Source organism: Rattus norvegicus, chromosome 19, assembly GCF_021556685.1.
Source record: "Rattus norvegicus strain SHRSP/BbbUtx chromosome 19, alternate assembly SHRSP_T2T, whole genome shotgun sequence".
Taxonomy (NCBI): Eukaryota; Metazoa; Chordata; class Mammalia; order Rodentia; family Muridae; genus Rattus; species Rattus norvegicus.
The window spans coordinates 67,665,001-67,685,582 of NC_141552.1; the positions used below are offsets into that span (position 1 = coordinate 67,665,001).

The 20,582-nt window shown below is 51.6% G+C and overlaps 1 protein-coding gene across 1 annotated transcript in view; it reads right to left on the minus strand.

Moving 5' to 3' along the window:
• Pgbd5 (piggyBac transposable element derived 5) overlaps positions 1 to 19,958 on the minus strand; it is a 66,072-nt gene extending 46,114 nt beyond the window's left edge. The window contains 1 exon segment of the mRNA NM_001106198.1: positions 19,677 to 19,958. The gene's annotated coding sequence lies outside the window, so the exon portion shown is untranslated.
• Between the last annotated feature and the right edge of the window lie 624 nt (positions 19,959 to 20,582).

Sequence of the window (20,582 nt, forward strand, 5' to 3'; positions counted from 1 at the left end):
CCGCATGGTCCCTCAGTGCAATGGTCTTTCTCAGCTCCTGTCCCTCCCTGCCCTGGTCTCCTGCTGAGGCTTGGAAGTTGATGCAGGGGCATGCCAAACAAAGCCCGAGGGTCAAGGACTAGAGATACAGAGATGGAGCGACAGGGAAGAGTACCGGCTGGCACAAAGGGGGGCCGAGAATGGAGTGATGGACCCTCATGCTCCACCCAGGCAAGCACCAGCACAGGTGATGGGCAGCTGTGAGGAGAAAGGAGGGTAGATTTTTCTACAGACCTGAGAACAGGAGGGGACAATAGGAGGTGACGAGGAGGGACACGCAACGGAAAACCCACCAGAGACCTTCCGCCACAGATCTCCAAGGGCCAGAAGTTCTCTTGGGGTAGGAGAGGGTCTGTCCTTCCTAGAGCAGACTTTTGTTCCAAGGTAACAACCTAAGCTCTCAACTGTCACAGGGTGACAGCAGCCCACGAGGAAGAAAAGATCCCTTGGGCCTCTAAGACCCATGGTCTCTCTGCCTCCACCTCTTCCGTACTCTCTGCCCAACACTCTGGGTGGGCTGAGAACCTTGTAGAAGACCAGATTCTCTCTCCCACACTCTGCCCACAGCTCCTCAACAAATGCCCCTCACAGAACAAGCTTTCTACTGTTCAATTTCCCTGGAGACCTAAGCCTTGGTCAGGGCTGTTCCACATTCAGGCATGGAAGGCATCCGTCACACTGACCACAAAGACCAAGCCATGTCTAGTCACTCACTAAGCGCCCAAGGGAATGAACGCTACCTGTTACCCTACACTCTCAGACTGACCTGGGAATTAAAGCAGCTCATTGCTTTCTCAGAGACCCGTTTCCTTGCAGAAAACACCCAAGGGAGGAGAGAGCCTACCCAGGAGGTGTCGGTCGGATCAGACTGAGGAGGGCCATGAGCCTGTTTATATCAGCCAAGTGGTCCCTGATGTTTTAACATCTTTCTGTAAACCCAGTGGTTCCCTGAAACTTCACATACCTGTGAGCTTCCTTCAAGTCTAGGAGTCATACCTGAGCCTTTTCAGGGAAGCATGTGGGCCCTGCTGGGGACAGAGCTTCAGGCAATAGTATGCCAAGACCCCAGCTGTCGGTGGTGGTACCAGGGGCCAGGAATCATTCTACCATGGTCCACACCAGCCCATTCAGGAACATAGGTGCAGGGAATACACGTGGCTGTACCAACACGTGCAGGCACAAGTACATGCCTACATAAGCACATACCAGAATGAGCACACCCCTGCATGAGCATACCCAAGCATACAAGTGTGTTTACATGTGCACACGTGACTGTGTGAGCACTCACATCTGCACACTCACCCCAGCCTTCAGGTGGCCACTGCAGATGGAGTCTTTCGAGTGACCCAAGCTTGAGACCTGGGAGGGACGTTCACCTGGCAAGCCTGCCTGTCCATCAACCGGCCCTCCAACCTCATTGGCAAGCCTGCCTGTCCATCAACCATCACTCCAACCTCATTGACAAGCCCACCTGTCAATCAACTGGCCCTCCAACTTCATTGGCAACCCCTCCTGTCCATCAATCAGCACTCCAACCTCATTGGCCAAGTCTCAGCCCAAGTAGGTAAAAAAGGCAATGTAAAGCAAAGCCCCACAGCAGCATTCTGCTGACTCCCTGCACATCCGTGAACTGGAAATCAGAACCCAGCTTCCTCCACGCTGTCCTCTCCAACGAACCATGACTCCAAGGTCCTGCTTCTGAATCTGAAGTGACTTTTTTTTTTCATAAAGAGAGACACATCTTTAAATGGCACGCTAATCCAAACAACACCGGGGATGTAAGAACATTTCTCAAGCTGGTTCCTAAGAACAAGGACGTAAAAGCGATACTTTAATTACCCGGAGATGTCACTGCCGGCGTAAGGATCGCTCTAGGGTATTTTCCCAACCTCCTCGCGGAGCCCACCCATGGTAGGTACACAGATTTGGTGGGAGCCGCGACCCCAGCCTGTGCTTTCTTCCTTAGGCACGTCAGAAACATACAGATAGATTATTGATGGCTTCTGAGCTGGGTGACCCAACCTCTGCCCTCAGGGGAGGAGGTTCCACACCCAAGGCTATGAAATGCAACTGCAGAGCCACTCTGGGTGTCACCTCCCAGCCCCCTTCCCCTACGGGGCTTGTAATTATCTGTTCAGAAGCTGTGCCCCAGAGGAGCGGTGGGCCAGCAGCACCAGATCACCCACAAGTCTGTACCTGCCCCTCTTGTTCCCGGCACCGTGGTCCCAGCAGGCTCGGGCTAGGGCCTGCCCCCTGGAGGACATCTTTGAACCCGCAGAGACAGCCAACCACACGTGCTCTTTCTCACCTCCTCTCATTGAACAATAGCTACTGACATAAGAAATCTTCCTCCCGGAGGCTGGAAAGTACAAGGCCAGAGCCACGTGTAGACCATCTTCCCACTGTGGACGCAGGCTCCCAGCCCTTTGTGTGTGTCCACGTCTTCTTTCAAGGACATAAAGCAGATTGGACTAGATAGAGCTCACCTCCACAACCCATTTAACCTTTATTACTTCTCTCATGACCTGCTCTCCAGATAAAGTCCCGTTCTGAGGGCGGTGGGGACTGAGATTTTAGTGCGTGAATTTTGAGTGGTCGGGAATGCGTTTCTGCCCTGAATGGATAAGAGGTGACCATCGGCAGATCGAATGCTGAGGAGAGAATTAGAAAGAGCTCTGTGCTCCAGCACTGACCCCACCCCGTTCTTCAGAAACTGAGGATGCTGCAAATCTGTGCACCAGTTTCCACCTGCATCCTCTCCCCGTGGCCAGCGGGATTCTAGATCCGGTTTCAGGCCTGCAAATAGCTCGCCTGTGCAGAAGAAACTTGAAGCTAAAGGTGGTCAGGACATGTGGAACACTCCCACGCTCTGATGTGCAGCTCAGTCAAGGGGGAAAAGGCTGACCCAGGAGCCCGCGGGAACCAACAAAAATCAAATGGCTCTTTGGAAGTCAAGTCCTGTTACTTAGCAACCTGACAGGTTACCAGGGTGGCCTGTGTAATGAACAGAAACTTGCCGGGAAGAGGGACCAGATTTAGCCCATCGAAGTGCAGAGCGCCCAGTTCAATTTAAATATCTGATAAACAGGGTGTGTTTTCCCAGGGAAGTGTGCCCCGAGGAGTACCTGGGGCGCTTACACTAAGAGGATGTTTACGTGCGCTCCAGATGCACTGGGGGTGAGTCACCTAGTACTAAACGGATTTTTCAAGCAGACCTGGCTTCATCTGGTGTTCTCATGGAGCCCGTGACGGTTAATACTGTTAAAGGCACAAGTTCTAAATCACCTAAAAGACAAGCGCCCCCTCCCCCCGTTGTTAAAAAAGCATTTTACATCTATTTTCTTATTTTGTATCCACACCCTGTGGGTTCTGGGACTGAACTGGGGTTGCTGGGTTTGGTAATATGCAACCTTACCCTCTAGGCATGTCTGTCTGGGGGTGTCTCAGTCAGGGTTCCTATTCCTGCACAAACATCATGACCAAGAACCAAGTTGGGGAGGAAAGGGTTTACTCAGCTTACACTTCAACATTGCTGTTCATCACCAAAGGAAGTCAGGACTGGAACTCAGGCCGGTCAGGAAGCAGGAGCTGAGGCAGAGGCCATGGAGGGATGTTACTTACTGGCTTGCTTCCCCTGGCTTGCTCAGCTTGCTCTCTTATAGAACCCAAGACCACCAGCCCAGGGATGGCACCACCATAATGGGTTGGGTCCTCCCACCCTTGATCACTAATTGAGAAAATGCCTTACAGCTGGGTCTCATGGAAGCATTTCCTCAAGGGAGGCTCCTTTCTCTGTGATAACTCCAGCTTGTGTCAAGTTGACACGCAAAACCAGCCAGTACAGGGGGTTTCTGTATTCCGTTAATTAATGTTATGAGGACAGCAGAATTCTGTGGGCTTAGCTCCTGGACCAAATTAAGAGAAACCAGCTGAACACCAATGTTCATCTCTCTCTGCCCCCTGACTGTGGAGGTCTCGTGACCGGCTTTATGCTCCCGCTACAGGCGTTTTCTACCATGGTGGACTGTGTCTTCAAACTATGAGCTAAAACAAGCCCCCCTTTCCTTTAATATTTATTTATTTTATGTGTTTATTTATACACTGTTGCTCTCCTCAGACACACCAGAAGAGGGCATGGGATCCCATTACAGATGGTTGTGAGCCACCATGTGGTTGCTGGGAATTGAACTCAGGACCTCTGGAAGAGCAGTCAGTGCTCTTAACCGCTGAGCCATCTCTCCAGCCTGAGCCCCTCTTTCCTTAAGCTGCTTTCTCTAGTATCTGTCACTATGATAAGAAAAGGGGCTGTGCCTACTCTCCCCATAAAGGAACACCCTACTCCTTGACATCCACACACTCAACCGCCGTGGGCTATGCACGCCACGCTTCCGGTCCGGTCCTCAGACATCCACAACCAACGCTGTCAACGGCAACACTGACTTCCCAGGAAAAGGGCCAGGTGATTGACAGTCTCCAGAAGATGCCACCGATGGCATCCTTACCCTCTGCTTACTCCACATCCTGACGAGATGGCACCATTTCTTTATCTGTGCTGGAGAACCCTCCATTACTCCGTTCTCAAGGTCAGTTTCTCAACCCATCAAGGTCCCGGAGTTTAAAGCATACCCAGAAACAGACGCTCCTACTGTCACCGTCTCTTGCCGCACAACAAGTGTCCAGTCATGTACACCCTGAGGTGTTATCTCCTCCATTCAGGACATTTCTTCAAAACTCATGCTGGGCCCTTTGCCCCGGGGCACCAGAGACTCCACATCTTATAGCATAAGCCACGTCCTTCGAGATCCCTTCAAACCTCCCCTTCCTTAACCTCCTGACCTCCCTCTTCCACGACTTGTCTTCACCCCTCCAGGCACCTTACAGTCAGTGAGCTGTACTACAGGTCTCATGAAGGATTTCACCTGTCCGTGAGTGACATCCGCTTCCTGCACTGTCATTTACTCGGCCGGCTCCCTTTGCCCCTCTGAGCGTGGTCTTCTCGGGGAGGCCTGCCAGTTTAACTCTGCAGTGATCCTTTTCTGCTGTCACTTCCGAGACCCTGCCTGGATCCTGCCTGCTGCTTCTTTTGTGACACTTTGTCCCTAGCGTGCCATCAGCCTCTCACGCTTCCTGCTGGCCGTGATCCCGTCGTGGAACAGGTGCCCCACCCACGCAGGCCTCGGCTCCTTTCACAGGTGTGTCCCAGGAGTCAGGATCAGTACTTGAGACGAAACGTGCTCAGAGCCTCATGTGCTCCCACACGCACCCCACACAGGTACAGAAGAGCAGAAGAAAGAGACAGCCGCTTCCTGGGCACCCAAGTGCCAGGCTCAGAGATGCTGCCCTGTAATGCCCGCAGCTCCCTGGAGAGTGTGGCTAGGACATTCACTGCTCTACCACTGTGAGAAGCAACCAGAGGTTCCAAACTCCTCTCAGGTAAAGCATCGGGCTGTGGCTATAATCAGTCAGTATCAAAACCTGGGTGGTTCCCTTGCCACCCTGAGAGACACCCATAGTAGGGGCCACTGAGATGGCTTGGCAGGTGAAAGTGCTCTCTACTTAAATTGATGACCTAATCAGTTTCATCCCTACAACCCACATGGGGGTTAAACTCTGAGTTATCCTCTGACCTCCACACCCATGCACATCTACACACGCATCCGCGTGCAGTCACACTCAATATCTTCTTTTAGAAGAAACATATAAGGTGTCTATAGTCACCTCAGCGGTACCCACCTCTCCGCCACACTCTAGCTACACTAGCATGAATCCTTTTAGAGGTGCCAGGTCTCTAGACAGGTACCGGAGCTGGCATGGTTTCACGCCTGCCTTCGCAAGCAGCAGCAGGACCCTAACTCCAAAGCTGCTGCCAGAAGCAAAGTCTCATGGGAGTTGAGGGTGCCAGTTCCTTAATGGACCTAGATCCCGGGAGCCTGTAGGAAGGGCTAACTCTCCCGTTTGAGTCTCAGAAACAGAAGCAGGAGGCCTGCTCAGGGGAAACAAACCACAGGTCCAGGAAGACAGAGCAGCTGGAGGATACAGGTGTAGCTTGAATTTTAATTAAAATAATCACAGCACCCAAAGGATTTCCACGGCAATACATGGGGGTGGAGGTGGGGACACGACAGAGACACCACAAGACGTCACATCTCCTTGGTAAGCAACCTTTCCAGCAAAGGCAGTCGGGGTGATTACTGAACTACTGACTTGGAATGAATAAAAGCAAAGCAGGGGGAAGAGAGATGAGATCAGACACCTCAGGCTTCATGTGGAGATGCGGGACGAAAGGCATAGCCAAGGTACAAGTTCTGCAGAGGTGACAAGAAAAGGCCCAGGGGACACTTGTGGATCTAGGATGAAAGGAAATCAAGGTCTGCCTCTCGGGCAGAGAGAACTCACAACGAAAAGGAAATGGGTAGAGGCTGGCCACATCGCTGCCAGGGCAGTGACAAGGACAGTGCAGCAGAGAGCTGGGGACTTCCCTCTGCAAATCCATGGCTCTCCAGGTCGGAGATGCTCTTTTGCGGTTGTGCGTATGCCCCAGGCCCACAGCAAGGGGTAACAGTTGTGGAGGTGTCAACAGCAGAAGCTGTGCCTGAGAATCCATGATGACACAGAGGGAAATTAAGTAGCAAGGAGCCAAACCTTAGCTTGAACAGGAGCCCATGGCAGGGGTGAGCAGTGTAGTGTAGCCTCCCACAAGCCTCAGCAGAAACCTGCCTAGCACACGCCGGATGACTAACTCGGACAGAGATGACTATCTGCCTGTTCCCTTTCTCACACGGTTAAGCAATGTAGACATAACCCACACTGGACAGTCAAGCTCTGCACACACTGAGAGTCCGTAAGAATGAATGTGCCCGGAGCTGGCAAGACGGGAAAGGTGCTGCCACCAAGCCCGGTATCCTGTGTTCGATCCCTGGAATCTACATGGTAGAAGGAGAGAACTGACCCTACAGGCTGTCCTCTGACAAATCACACACACACACACACACACACACACACACACACACACACACACACACACGAAAACAAAATAAAAATCTCAAAAGCTTTCTATACCCGAAAACCAGAGTCAGCACAAACATAACAAGAACAGTAAGTGTGTTGCCAGGTAACGTTTTAAAAATGTGTTTATTAGTGTATGTGTGTGCATAATGCCCTCAGAGGCCTGAAGATGAGAGCAGGTCCACTAGAACCAGAGTTGCAAACAGAGGTGAGTCACCGTGTGTCTGTTGGGAATCCATCCCAGCTCCTCTGGAAGAGCAGAAGTATTCTTAGCTGCTGAGCCATCTCTCCATGCCTAATGCCTAAATTCGTTTTATAGAAAATATTTATCCTGAGGGCAAGGTTGAAGGAAAACCACACCATACCACATACACACACTCACACACTCACACACATACATACTGACTCTTACACACTCACACACATATACCCACACTCACATACACATTCACACACACACACACACTCATACACATATACCCACACTCACATACACATTCACACACACTCACACACATATACACACTCACATACATACTCACACTCTCACACACATACACACATATATACCCATGCTTAAACTCTTACATACACATATACATACTCATTCATACACATATACAAACACTCTTATACACACATACACTCACACATACACACTTACACAAACATACACACATACACATACTCACACTCACACACATATACACCTATACACACACATTTTTAAAGAATATTCGTTCAGAGCTGACATGATACAAGACAGAAAAATGGCTTAGACTGTATGATAATCTTTGTAGAACTGTTTCATGTATTAAAACACATAATACTGAACTAAATAGCTCTTAAGGATTGAATGTAACTTTATAGCCATTTAATTTCATTTGAGAATGTAGCTATTTCAAAGAAATGTCCTATTCGGGACGTCATCTACTGAGTTGGGGTTAAAAGCAGAAAAACGAGAAGCTGAAAATTCAGGAACAGGTGAAAAGTCCAACACTCTTTATTATACCAACTCATGGCAAACACTTAGTCTAGGCCAAAAAAGAATACACAAGTATATATAGAAAAAAGGAATTTCTATAGAAAACCATCTTCATGCCTGGAACGTATGCAAATCCTATAGGAAAGTCGAATGATGTCATTTTCCTATACACCTATGACACCAGTGGAGGTTGAGGCAGTAGGATTACCATGAGTTCAAGGCCAGCCTACGCCAGGCACCGAGACCTGGTCAAAGAAGGGGGTGGGAATAAATCCTCGTAATTTTCATCTCTAGACACTAAAACGCCACTCACTCCACATGAGAGCTGCTGTGAGCACCAGGGACAGGCCGCCGTGTTTGTCCTCCAGGAGACAGAGGTCACCAGGATCTGCTCTGACTGTGACTCAGCTCTTGGGTGCTTCCTGGAAAGTGTGGCACTGAACGGAGACTTCCCTAAGGTAATGTGCACTCTCTGTCCCTGCTCAGCCGGCACACAGGCCTCTGTGGTCAACGGCCTGCTAGATTAAGGAGTTCCCGCATTGGTTGGAACCCTGAGAACCAAGAGATCAGCCACGGGAGGGTGGTCGTTCTCACCGCACACCACTTATCTCGGCAGGAAGATACAAAACCAATGATTTTGTCAGCCTGAAAGAAAAGCACATTGGTCCACTGCCACATGCATGGCTTTTTCGGGAGATCCTAGGAACAGTGATTTCCTGCAGAAACATGAGTAAAAGAACCACAAGACCCTGAAACTTTCTCCTAAAATTGCCCAAAGAACACCCTGAGGCAGTGAACGAAGTTCATCGAACCTGGCTCTGGCGAATGAAACAGCCATCAGCCCACCAAGCAAACCCTCACGTCCGTACAAAAAGACAGACATACGCCAACCGGCACGAGCAGCCGGTAGAGGAACGGACGCATGCCCCAGATGAGGGGACCTCCCTGAACCCTGCAGAAAGTGAACATCTCTCTCTCTTTTCATGAGCTCCCTCCCAGTAGAGCAGCTGCGGGCGAGATCCAGGCTCTGACGGGGTGGAGAATTACTACTCCTGAGCTGTGTGGCTGATCCTTTCAACACTCCACAGCTCACAGATCTTTATGTAAATGCCTTTGGACGAAACTTCAGAAGGTGTTCTTTTTATCTTAGAGGTTCATTCTACAGTCAGCTTCAGTCGTGACTTAAGCAAACAGTTAGTCATTTGGGCAAAATGTGTGTTTAATCTATTATGTGTGCATGCGCGTGCGACACTGAAGACTGCAAGCCACAAACCCCTGGACCTGTATGACAGAACATGAAAAGTTTCTGATGCAGGAGATCTTGTTCTTTCTTAAATTCTCGGTGCTGGGGATCAAAGCTGGAGTTTTACCTGGCAGGCAGGCACTCCAGCAAGGCTTACACCCTCCCAGCCTGAAAATCTCTTGTTTGGGGAGTCAATGTATTATTTTCAAATTACTGTGGAGAAGTGGGCATTTTCTCATAGAGTAGGAGGACAAAAAGAGACATAAATAGAGTTAAGATGGAGAATTGGGACTGGATCGATATGCTTAGCGTGCGCCAGACCTGGGTTCAGTCTCTGCGGGGGGTGGGGGGGAGGGAGATGGAGAGAGGGAGAATGTGACTCTAAATAGCCAACTGATATTTGACAAGGGTGCCAAGACGGTTCAATAGAGGAAGAATGGTCTTTCTGAAAAGCAGAGCTGAGAAAGTGCAAATCCACATGCAAAAGAGCAAAGCGGGGACCTTGCATCGTTTGGAGCGTAACTCAGAAGGGAGTGAATACAGACAGAAGCTCAGAGGACACAGCTCTGTGCTGCCCCACACTGCCTGCCAGCCTAGGTCCCGGAACCACCCAGCAGTGGATATGTCTGTGAAAGGTTTTCCTGAATAAGTGCTTTGCAGTCGGAAGACCCGCTCTAACCTGAACTGCATAAAACGGGAAAATCAAGCTAAGCACTGCTGCTCACCCCTCTCTGCTTCCTGACCGCCGAGGCAGCGTGACCAGCGCGCTGCCAAGACTCCCCTCCTTATGACGGACTGTGCCCTCGAACCTCCCCTAAGTTGCTTTCACCGGGGCATTTATCAGAGCAACAGGAAAAGTAAGAGAGCTTCTAGGAGAGAACGGGGGGGGGGGGGGTGGGGGGGGGGTGGGGACACGCTGTGTAGTGGCCCTGATCTTGTCACTGCTTCCTAGCTAGGACCTCAAAGGCACAAAGATAACACAGGCAGGGGAGGAATCAGCAGGATGCACAGGCTTTCTCAGGCTTTCTGATTTTAAGGATACACTTGAAAGTCATTTATCTACTGGGAAACAATACCCAGGGTATATAAAGAGCTCTTACAACTCAATCGCCAGACAAACAAGGAAATGTGAGCAAAGGACAGGATTAGACTGGCCAGAGCGGGCTGGGCAGAGAGATGATTCCACTGGTAAAGTGCTTGCCCTATGGGAATGTGGACCCAAGTTCAATCCCCAAACCCACATTTTGAAAAGCCCAGGTGCGGTGGTGTGTGCTTGTGATCCCAGCACTGACAGGGCAGAGACTGGGTGTGTGTGTGTGTGTGTGTGTGTGTGTGTGTGTGTGTCCTGGGGGATCCCAGAGGCATAGTCTAGCTGAACCAGTGGAATCCAAGTGAGTGTGAGAGATCTTCTCTCAAAAACAAAACAAAGCAAAAACCCAAAACAGCAGCAGCAAAGCCGGCGGTGAGGGACGAAGAAACACACCTGAGGTTGACATCTGGCTCTGTGCAACCCCACAAACAGGCGCATGGACTGGAACACACATGACCGTGTACTCACACACAAAGAATATTCAAGAGAGAGTAAATAAATAGGAGAGTCGCTCAAATGCATGAGTCACTGGGGCTGCCCAAGTCAGAACAATCGTAGATCCACTTTGCCCTCAGTAGACTTAACTAAAGTCAAGCCCATAAACTAGAGAGAGTGGGGCTCCGGGGACAAGAAGAAATAGCCTAGCAAGCCATACACTGCTGCCGGGCCTGGGACACAGGTGCAGCCCCAAAGGAAAACAGTAAGGGAAAAACCTAAGCCCTTACCGTAGGAGCCGACAACCCCGCCCCTGAGGTACAGACACAAGAAAGGTGAAGAAGACTGTATTCACACAAAGATTTAATTAATTTAATTTGGCTGTGATCCCCAAATGTTAGTTACAACCCAACGCCCCTCAGCTAATTGCTGGATGTCGTGGTATGAATTGAGAGCTTAAGATCTGAAAGTAACGAATTCAAAACGTCCCAAAAGCCACTCCCATGAACCTTGGGAACCACCCACCCCCACCCCCAGTGAGGGGGTATCCTGTGTGCCTCAAGGTCACATTGGAGTTGAGCTCCTCAAGGTTACTGAGTTTCAACAACACAAACTCCAAGTTTGAAAGCATTCCTGAGAAGAGAAACGCAGGATTCATTCACACAAGGAAGCTCAGTTTCGTTTAAAGGACGCTCCTCACAGCAAGATGGAGTCCACCCTTTCTTTTCAACACAGGGTTTCTCTGCAAGGCCCCGGACGTCCTGGAACTCACTCTGTAGACCAGGCTGGACTGACCCACAGACCCACCTGCCTCTGTCAATGGAAGGCAAGCACAGCCGTCACAGCTGCCACTACCACGGCTCCTCTTTCTCTTCTTAAAAATATTTATTTTTTTATGTGTGTTTTGTTTGCCTGGATGTTAAGTATACCGTGCACACGCTGTGCCCACAGAGGCCACAAGAAGGCATCAGATGCCCTGGGGCTGGAGTTATAGACAATTGTGAGCCACCGTGTAGGGGCTGGAATCAAACCTGGATCCTCGGCAAGGGTCCTAAGTGCTGCGCCATCTCTATTAAGACAGTTTTCACCCACGACTAATTTCTAATTGTTCTTGCGCCATGCTCTGGGATCCTGTGTAAATCTCTTTCCCTTGATCACCTCTTTCTCCTCCATTTGTCACCTTCCCCCCCGCCGCTCCCAGGAGACTGAACCTACTTAACTTTTTATCCCAGAGGCTCAACGTGCTTGTGGAATTAATATCTGGAGTCGTGCCTCTGCTGACAGAGACTCATTGGGAAAACTGTCACTGCCCACTTCGGCGGTGGTCCCCGTCCAGCACACAGTCATCCTGCACGCCCCTCCCCCCCACAACCTGGGAGATACACAGCGATGTCCAGAGACGGGTTTAGTTAGCACTGAGGAGAGCGAAAGTGAGTGGGCCTGACATTCTGCTTAATGGGCTCATGAAGCACAGGGCAGACTCCCCACAGTCAAAAAACGATCTACTCTAAAGTCTTAACAGACATCGAAACCATGCCCAGCCATCCACCCTCAGTTATATGGAAAAGTAGAGGTCGTAAAAACACATGCAGGTGGACGAAGGGACAGATGGGATGGCTTGCTCTCCCGGAAGAGCTGAGTTCAGTTCCCAGCACCCATATCAGGTAGTCCACAACCACCTCTAACTCCATCGAGAAGCATATGGCTCTGGTTTCCCTGGGAAGAGATACTTCTGCACATACCTGCAGTCGGACACACACTTGCACATAGTTTAAAATAATGAGTCTTTTTTAAATTACGCGTAACTTTTTAAAAATATGAGGCACGCAACGGTATGAATGTGTCTTCAAAGCGTGACATAAGCAACATTATTCTAGGCGATAGAACTCTAGTGCCCGTCTCTAGGAGAGGGAGACCTGGCTGTGAGGAGCAGGGGGATCCTCAAGGTCTTGAGGTGTCCTTCACTTGTGCCTGTGTGGGTGTGTGAATGCACCGTGTAAGTGTCGTTGTGCTGGGGATGCAGGACACATGTACCCCATGTCTGCTACACTCCCCACAGATGCCTGACTGAGTGCAGGACTCCCTGAGGCCAAGGCCCATCCCACCACACATGTGCTGGTTTGCTGTCCTGAAAGGTGATGTTAATCACTTTGGAGCTGAGCATCTGTCCTGATTAGTTTCCACTGTCAACCTGACAGCACCTAGAGTCCCTGAGGAGGGACTTCAGCTGACGCGCTGCCTAGATCAGGCCAGGAGCATGTACGGAGGGTCTTATCCTGACAGCCTTCTTTTATGGTTTTTGCCTTCTATGACTTCCCCATCCTCCCTCAATGACGGAACTTGAAAGTTTAAGATGAAGTAAGCACTTTCCTCCCTCAAGTAGCTTTGAGTCAGTGTCTTATCACTGCAACAGGATGAAAGTACAAAAGTGGCCCCCAAAGCCTTGGTCCCCAAGGCAAGAGCCACCCACTGTGATGGTTTGTATATGGGAGTGGCACTATTTGGAGGTATGGCCCTGTTGGAATGGGTGTGGCCATGTTGGAGTAGGTGTGGCCCTGTTGGAATGGGTGTGGCCTTGTTGGAGTAGGTGTGGTCCAGTTGGAGTAGGTATGACCTTGTTTGAGTATGTGGCCCTGTTGGACTGGGTGTGACCTTGTTTGAGTGGGTGTATCCCTGTTGGAGTAGGTGTGGCCCTGTTGGAGTAGGTGTGGCCCTGTTGGAATGGGTGTGGCCTTGTTTAAGTATGTGGCCCTGTTAGAGTAGGTGTGACCTTGTTTGAGTATGTGGCCCTGTTGGAATGGGTGTGGCCTTGTTTGAGTGGGTGTGGCCCTGTTGGAGTAGGTGTGGCCCTGTTGGAGTGGGTGTGGCCTTGTTGGAGGAGGTGTGTCACTGTGGGTGTGGGTTATAAGACCCTCATCCTAGCTGCCTAGAAGCCAGTATTCTGCTAGCAGCCTTCAGATGAAAATGTAGAACTCTCATCTCCTCCTGCACCAGGCCTGCCTGGATGCTGCCATGTTCCCGCCTTGATGGTAATGGACTGAACCTCTGATCCTGTAAGCCAGCCCCAATTACATGTTGTCCTTATAGGAGTTGCTTTGGTCATGGTGTCTGTTCACAGCAGTAAAACCCTAACTAAGACACCCACTGATGGATCACAAGCTGGCAGCTCTGTAGAGAGGTGGAAAACTCTGAAGGTAGCCTGGCTGAAGGGAGGTCACTGGAGGCATGCCTCTGAGGGGTGTCTCTTGTCTCTGCCCCTCCAATTCCGTCCCCTCTCTATGTCCCAGCTCCTATTAAGGTAAAGTCCTTACTCCGCCACCAGTTCAGCCTGTCTCACCCCAGCCTCCAAGCAGTGGAGCCAGCAGAGTCTGGGACCTCTAAAACCATAAGCAGGTGTCTGTCTCATGACCAAAACCTCTCCTGGACAGGCCTGTGCCCTCACTGTTGGCAAGAGTGCAAACAGGTATGCTTCTAGAACATTCTTTCAGAACAGGTACCCAAACCTCTAAAAACATACCAAAATCATTCCCCTTGATTCTCCTAAGCTGGTTTTATGTTAAGGATCAAGTCAAGAATGTGTCCACGCACTAAGATTCGAGGACAGTCACCACAACATTGACTCAATAGTGAAATTATAAAAGGGCAGTAGTGCTGAGTGGGATGGCTCAGTGGTTAAGGTGTTGGCCATCCAAGCCACGAGACCTAAGCGCAATGCCTGGAACCCATGACCCATGGAGTGTGAAAGGCAAGAACTGCCTCCCCCAGATTGACCTCTGATCTCCATATGCACACCATGGCGCATACACCTTCCCCCCACTTCATACACACACACACACACACACACACACACAAACAACGTCTTAAGGCCACAGGCTCAAGGCTAACCAGAGGAACCAGCTTATTTTAGATTCGTTAAAATTTTAAGACTTGAAAATCTAGTGGGAAATATCCACGAGTCATTAATTGCAATTAAAAATCAGTTCGTCCACTGTGACATAATCTTATAACCTTATAAACATGACTTATGTATTTAGTGTCACAAATGGTTTTCTCCAGATGGAGAAACTGTGGAACTGAAAAAAGGAATTTAATAAATTTTCAAATACAGTCATGGTGTTTAGAAATCAAGGTGAGTTTGACACCCTAGAACTGAGTGGGGGCTTTCCACAGGCCCTGCCAGCACCCATAGCTATACTTCCTGGGACAGGAAGTCCCGCCTCCTAAAAAGCATAGGATGCTCCTTGGGAGAGTAGAGATCCTACCATCTTCCTGTCCCGCCCTGACAGAAGTTGCTCATAAAAGTATACTCCTGCGTTAAATCCAAGAGCAGCACCTCCGCCCCCAACCTAGTGAAAACATCAGTTTTATGTGTTAACATGTTTTAATAAGCCAGGGAAGGTGGCAGAGACGAAGGAAGTTCTAGTAGCAGAAGGGGTCTATGTCGCCTGTCCTGAGGTGTCAGGTGTTGCTAGGCGGACTGCCCTCACAGCTAGGAAGCTAAGACCGTCTTCCTGCGCAGAAATGACGACTTCTGAGTCTGTGTGAACATGAGGTGGGACAAGGCACACATGAGCAGTTACTGATGTGACCCGCACTGGGAGCCCCAGGTTCCCTACTTTGGGCACCCCTGGGATACAGCGCTCCCAGGAAGCCAGTTGCACTGAGCCTCCATGGCTGCCCAACTGTTAGGCAGCACTGCCTGAGATTGCAGTCACAGCTCCCTAAGTCCCAGGTTCCTCCTGCTGCCACAGAGCCAAACGCAGAGCCAAGACAGAAGGTACTGCTCCCCTGATTCCACAGGAAGGCCTCCTGCTCTCCCCAGTCACAGACCCCACTTAACTCTGGTCTTAAAAAGGAAACGTTTTTTGTCTTCCTACCCATGAGTTGAAAAGGCTTTACTAGATGGTATTAGAGGGATTCACGACTGGACAGGACTTCAGAGAACGTCTGTGGAGTGCTCAGCTATAAATGGGACAAGGACATCACACCCCTGCCCAAAAGGGAACATTGGAGAAGAGGAAGTGGGAAGATGTAAGAACCAGGCTGGGGGGCGGGGGACCTGGGGTGGTGCACCGTCTCCTGGACACAAAGGACCACTACACTCAAGAACTCATAAGCTTGAGATCAAGTCAGTCTACGTTCCAGCATAAACGGGGCACAGCACCCCCACCCCAGCTAAGGAGCTTTGATACTTAGTATCTGCTAAGAGCTTTGATACTATCTACTAAGAAAGAGTTCTCTTTAGGGATCAGGTAACTGCTAGGTTGACCGTGCTCCAGTGGACAATCCCACATCTCTGCATATATGGGCGGCATAAATTAGACTCAGTAGGTTATTAAAAAGGGAAGGGAAGGATAGGTAGGGAAGGAGGAAGGAAGAGAGAACAAAGATGGGCGGTAGATGTGAGGGGAGCTGTTCTGGGAAGAGTTGGGGGGAAAGAGTGTGTGAAATTGACCGAAATACATTGAATGGATGCATGAAACCCTCAAAGAATAAATATATAATAAACAAGACAATTACTACAAGCATTAAACATAAAAGACTATTAATAAACCAGCAGTAAGCCAGGTGTGGTGGCCCACGCCTTTAATCGCAGCACTTGGAAGGCAGAGACAGGTAGATGTCTGGGTTTGAGGCCAGCCTTGGTTTACAGAGTGAGTTTCAGGACAGCCAGGGTTACACAGAGAAACTCTGCCTCAATAATAATAAAATAATAATAATTAGGAATCATCATCATTATCTAGCAGTAAACTCTAAGCACAAAAACTCAACAATGTTAATTTCCAGCCCCATCTTCCTCTTATCTTCCCAAGGTCAGGCTTCTACTGGAGTCTCCGGGCAGTTAGCATGGATTAGAGGGGGCCTGTCAGTCATCACAGAAACCCAGCAAAGTTAGAACAGGCGACCGGAGACTGGTGCTGCCTGCTTCTCTGCGTCCTCAAGAAGCGATGGGAGGCCTGCTTGGAGGTAGAAGCCTGAAGGTCAGAGGCGCCAGACACAGCCTGCCTGAATTTCATACTGCTCCCAGGAGAACTTTGCACGCTGCTGGCGATTGGCATAATGGGAAGGCAAGGGAGGCTGACAGCTTGCTGGGCTATTTTGGGGGTTTCAGCTGTAAGTCTAGACCCTGTGCTCCCAGAAAGCAGTTCAGTTCCCTGGAGACTCTCCCATCTACACAAGGGTTAAAGCATGGACACCAGCCTGCCAGTGTTTATCTCTAAGTCTTCCCAAGGGGACCCACACCTCAGAGCAGACCCTGAGGGATGTACGAGCCACTCCCCTGCCATTGCCAGCTGTACTTCCCAAGCATGCTCCATCCAGACCGCGGAAGCCATGGAAAATGGGGATGAGGCTGGGAAGACTTAACAGTCTGAAGGGCCAGGATTCTCACAAGTAACTACGGAATCTCTCCTTCCCTCGTCTCAATTCAGCACCAATGGCTCTCTATTATATATACACAAAAATCTCCATGGAGCCACAGAACTGCTCTCTAGCAGTTCAATATGTAATGGTCCCATCATGCACCTCTTTCCTGCCCAAAGACTCAGCAAAGGTCTCCAGGTCTTCAAGGGAGTCAAGCTGCATTCTCCCCAAAGAAAAGAAACTCTCCCCAGCTTGACCACCTGAAGCCAGGCAGCAGTTCACACCATCTGCACACTCACACCCATGCACGGATACTGTTGCCTACAGTGGGGCAAGTCCGCAAGTCCCATAGCAACCTAGAGTCCTATGCAGCCCTCACTAGACTGCTGCAGCCATAGCCAAGGCAAATGTTCTATTATGAAACAATGTAACATTGTAACAGATCAAAACACCACTCTTCCTCCCCCCTCCCCCTACCCGCCCAGTTACATCTGTTAAGCAACTGGGCCACACAGAAGGGAGAGAGGCTGCGTTTGTGGAGGTGGAGAGCAGCAGTTGTTGGAGTGTCCCTGACGCTGTAGCTTTGCAGGCTGACCCTCTTGGCTGAGCGCTGCAGCACCGGCTTCCTAATAAACACATCCATCTCTCCCCATGCTCCTGGGCTCAAGGATCTTTTCTGACTAACCTGGAAATCGGAATCTATTTTAAGCTCTGATAAATCACTTTCTTTGGCTCAACAAGCCATCCACTTTGTCCCTCTCTCCTTTCTCCATGTTTTTCTCGGGGAGCAGGTACCGCCTAGGAAATTCTAAAGTAGATCTAAATTTAAAAGAGAGGAGCACCCCTAAAGCAGAAAAACAACACTGGCCACAATACCAGCAAACAGCCGAGGAGCCTCTGGGTGACTCTCAGGAACAGGCACAAACTCAGTGACACTGTCAGGAAGCAGGATGTGAACCTAATGCCAGTGACAGGCAAGCTGGTCTTCATGCTGGAAGTGCACAGTGGAGAGACAGCTTTGCTTCTGGACATCTTGACTTACAGGTTACTGAGAAATAAACTACTGGTTAAATCACTACGGCGTGTTTAACCTTCTCAACACCAGGCCCTTCATCTAAAGTAATCCTAACCCAGCACAACATCCCTATTTTGCCCTTTGACTTCAGCTTTGCTGAGCTCTCCTCTGTGGATGGCTACCTTAAGTGCTACAAGATAACACGGGATCGCAGAGGCTCACAGCACAAAGACTGACAAACCAGGGCACCCGGCTGGTCCACTCCCAGGAGCCGATATGGAAAGCAGTTGCCCAGGGCAGGAGGCCCGTAAGGCACACTGGGAGATGAAGGGTGGTACAGGAGGACAACTGAGAGTACCATTAGCCACAGCCAAATGGCTGGGCTTTAAAATATACCCACTTAGAACCTTGCAGGGTGATAGTGAATCTCTAATCCAGTTGCCGCTTTGCCCATCCACACTGCGGCCTGGCAAGGTTGCAGACCACTCCCTCCTCCAGAGATGGGCCAACCTTTCCCACTGCCAGCTCCCTGCAGCTAGGTTTCCATACCCAAGCCCTGGAGCCTGCTTCCTGTGCACCTGTCATGTACACTGCCCAAAGTGTGTGTGAGGGAGAGAGAGATGGGGGGAAGGGGGCAGAGAAAGAGAGAGAGAGAGAGAGAGAGAGAGAGAGAGAGAGAGAGAGAGATTATGCAAAGGGCACTCCCAGTGCTCATTCACACTGATTGTGTGCACTTCACAGAATATGGGATAACCTCTGCCTGCCAGGAAGCCATGGAGCCTAAACAGCGGCCCTGAGGGTCAAATGGGAAAGCACCTTCTACGTCTCAGAAAGCGGAAGCTGAGATGCTGCAAAGCAGCAGTACTCCAGAATTCAACTCTGCAGAAGCCAAGAGCCAAGGGCCCAGAGTGTCAGAGTGGCTGCCCTCAGCTCCAGTCGCCTCCAGATTACCTGAGTCTGGTCCAGACACCTTGAAAGTAACTCGGACTAACACTCCCTAACGCAGTGGAATCACCCTTCACTCCTTTCGGTGCTCAGCGAGGGATCGACTGGCGCCACAGGGAGTTTCTTAGGAAAACAGAGCGCAGAGAAGATCCTGAGGTGCCCTCGCACTGGGCTCTCTCTGTGCTTCAGCGGCGACCGGCCTGACCCCTGACACCTAAGTCCTGCATACTGCAAATGATCCAGCCTCAGCCATGCCAGGCGTTTGGATCCCCTCCACCAGGAAAGCCATACTTTACTGACCCCACAGGTGTGACACTGCCAGGCGACGGATAGCCTCTGGCAAACTGCTGGCGTGGTCTCCACCCACGAGAAACCTGGGACCACCACCCTGTGCAGAAGGACTGACTGTCTCTATTTAATCCTTGCTCCCCCAAACCGCTGTTTCCACAAACACACAGGTGCGGGTCGGGTGTGTCTGGAACCAGTCTGGCCCGTGCTCCAGCCTTCAGACCGCGCCCTGTGTCCCTCCATCCCAATGTCCCCGGTCGATCCTCACCACCGGTGTCCTCGAAGCGCGGAGGCGGGCGATCCCTCAGCACGGTGCTCCAACCCCCACCGGTCTCGTCCTCCTCCAGTTCCAAGGGATCCGCGGCGTGGGGTGGCGGGGCGGTCCCTGGAGGCGCTGGGCGCTCGCGCTCATCGTCCGAGGAGGCGGCCGAGGAGGAGCGCGAGGCTGCGGAGGTGCTGTAGAAGGGGTTCCCGCCGCTGTCCGGGCCCGACTCGCCGAACACATCGTCCGAGATGTGCAGGCTCTCGTAGCGTGCACGGGCTGCCTCCAGTAGCGCCGGGGCCCTCTTCCGCGCGCCCCCGCCGCCCTCGGCCATGGCCCCGGCCGCCGCCCGCGCGCCCACACCCCACAGCGCCTCCCAGCCGCACACGCCGGGCCCGGGACCCCCGCCGCGACCCGCGGCTCCCCACCAGCGCAGCCCGCAGCACAGCGCGCGCCGCCCGGCGCCCGGCCGGCCCGCCGTCTTGGCCGCTCGGGCCGCGCGCCCGGGATGCGCCTTGGAGCTCGGGCGCCGCTGGCTGCGGCCGCGGCGGGAAGAGACTCAGCCGCTGCCGGGAGCCGCCGCCGCCCCCACCCGCTGCGTCTCCGCCGCGCCCGGCCCCGTCGCGTCCCCGCGCACCCTCCCCGCGGCAACCGCGTTGCGCCGCCGACCTTCCCAGGCGCGAGCCGTGGACCGGGCCCGCCTCCAGCACCTCCAGCCGCTGCCCAATGGAGAGCGCGGGCCTCGCGGGGGCGGGGACAGCCCGTCGCCCCGCCTCCTAGGGGCGTGGCGCGAGGGCAGTCAGTAGTGGGGAGCACCGCCCATAGGCTCTTAGTGGCTCGCGGGCGTGGTGCTCCTAGCGCTCCGTGCTCTCTGGCCCGCCCCTTGCGCAGCCGCGCCCGGAGCCGGGGAGC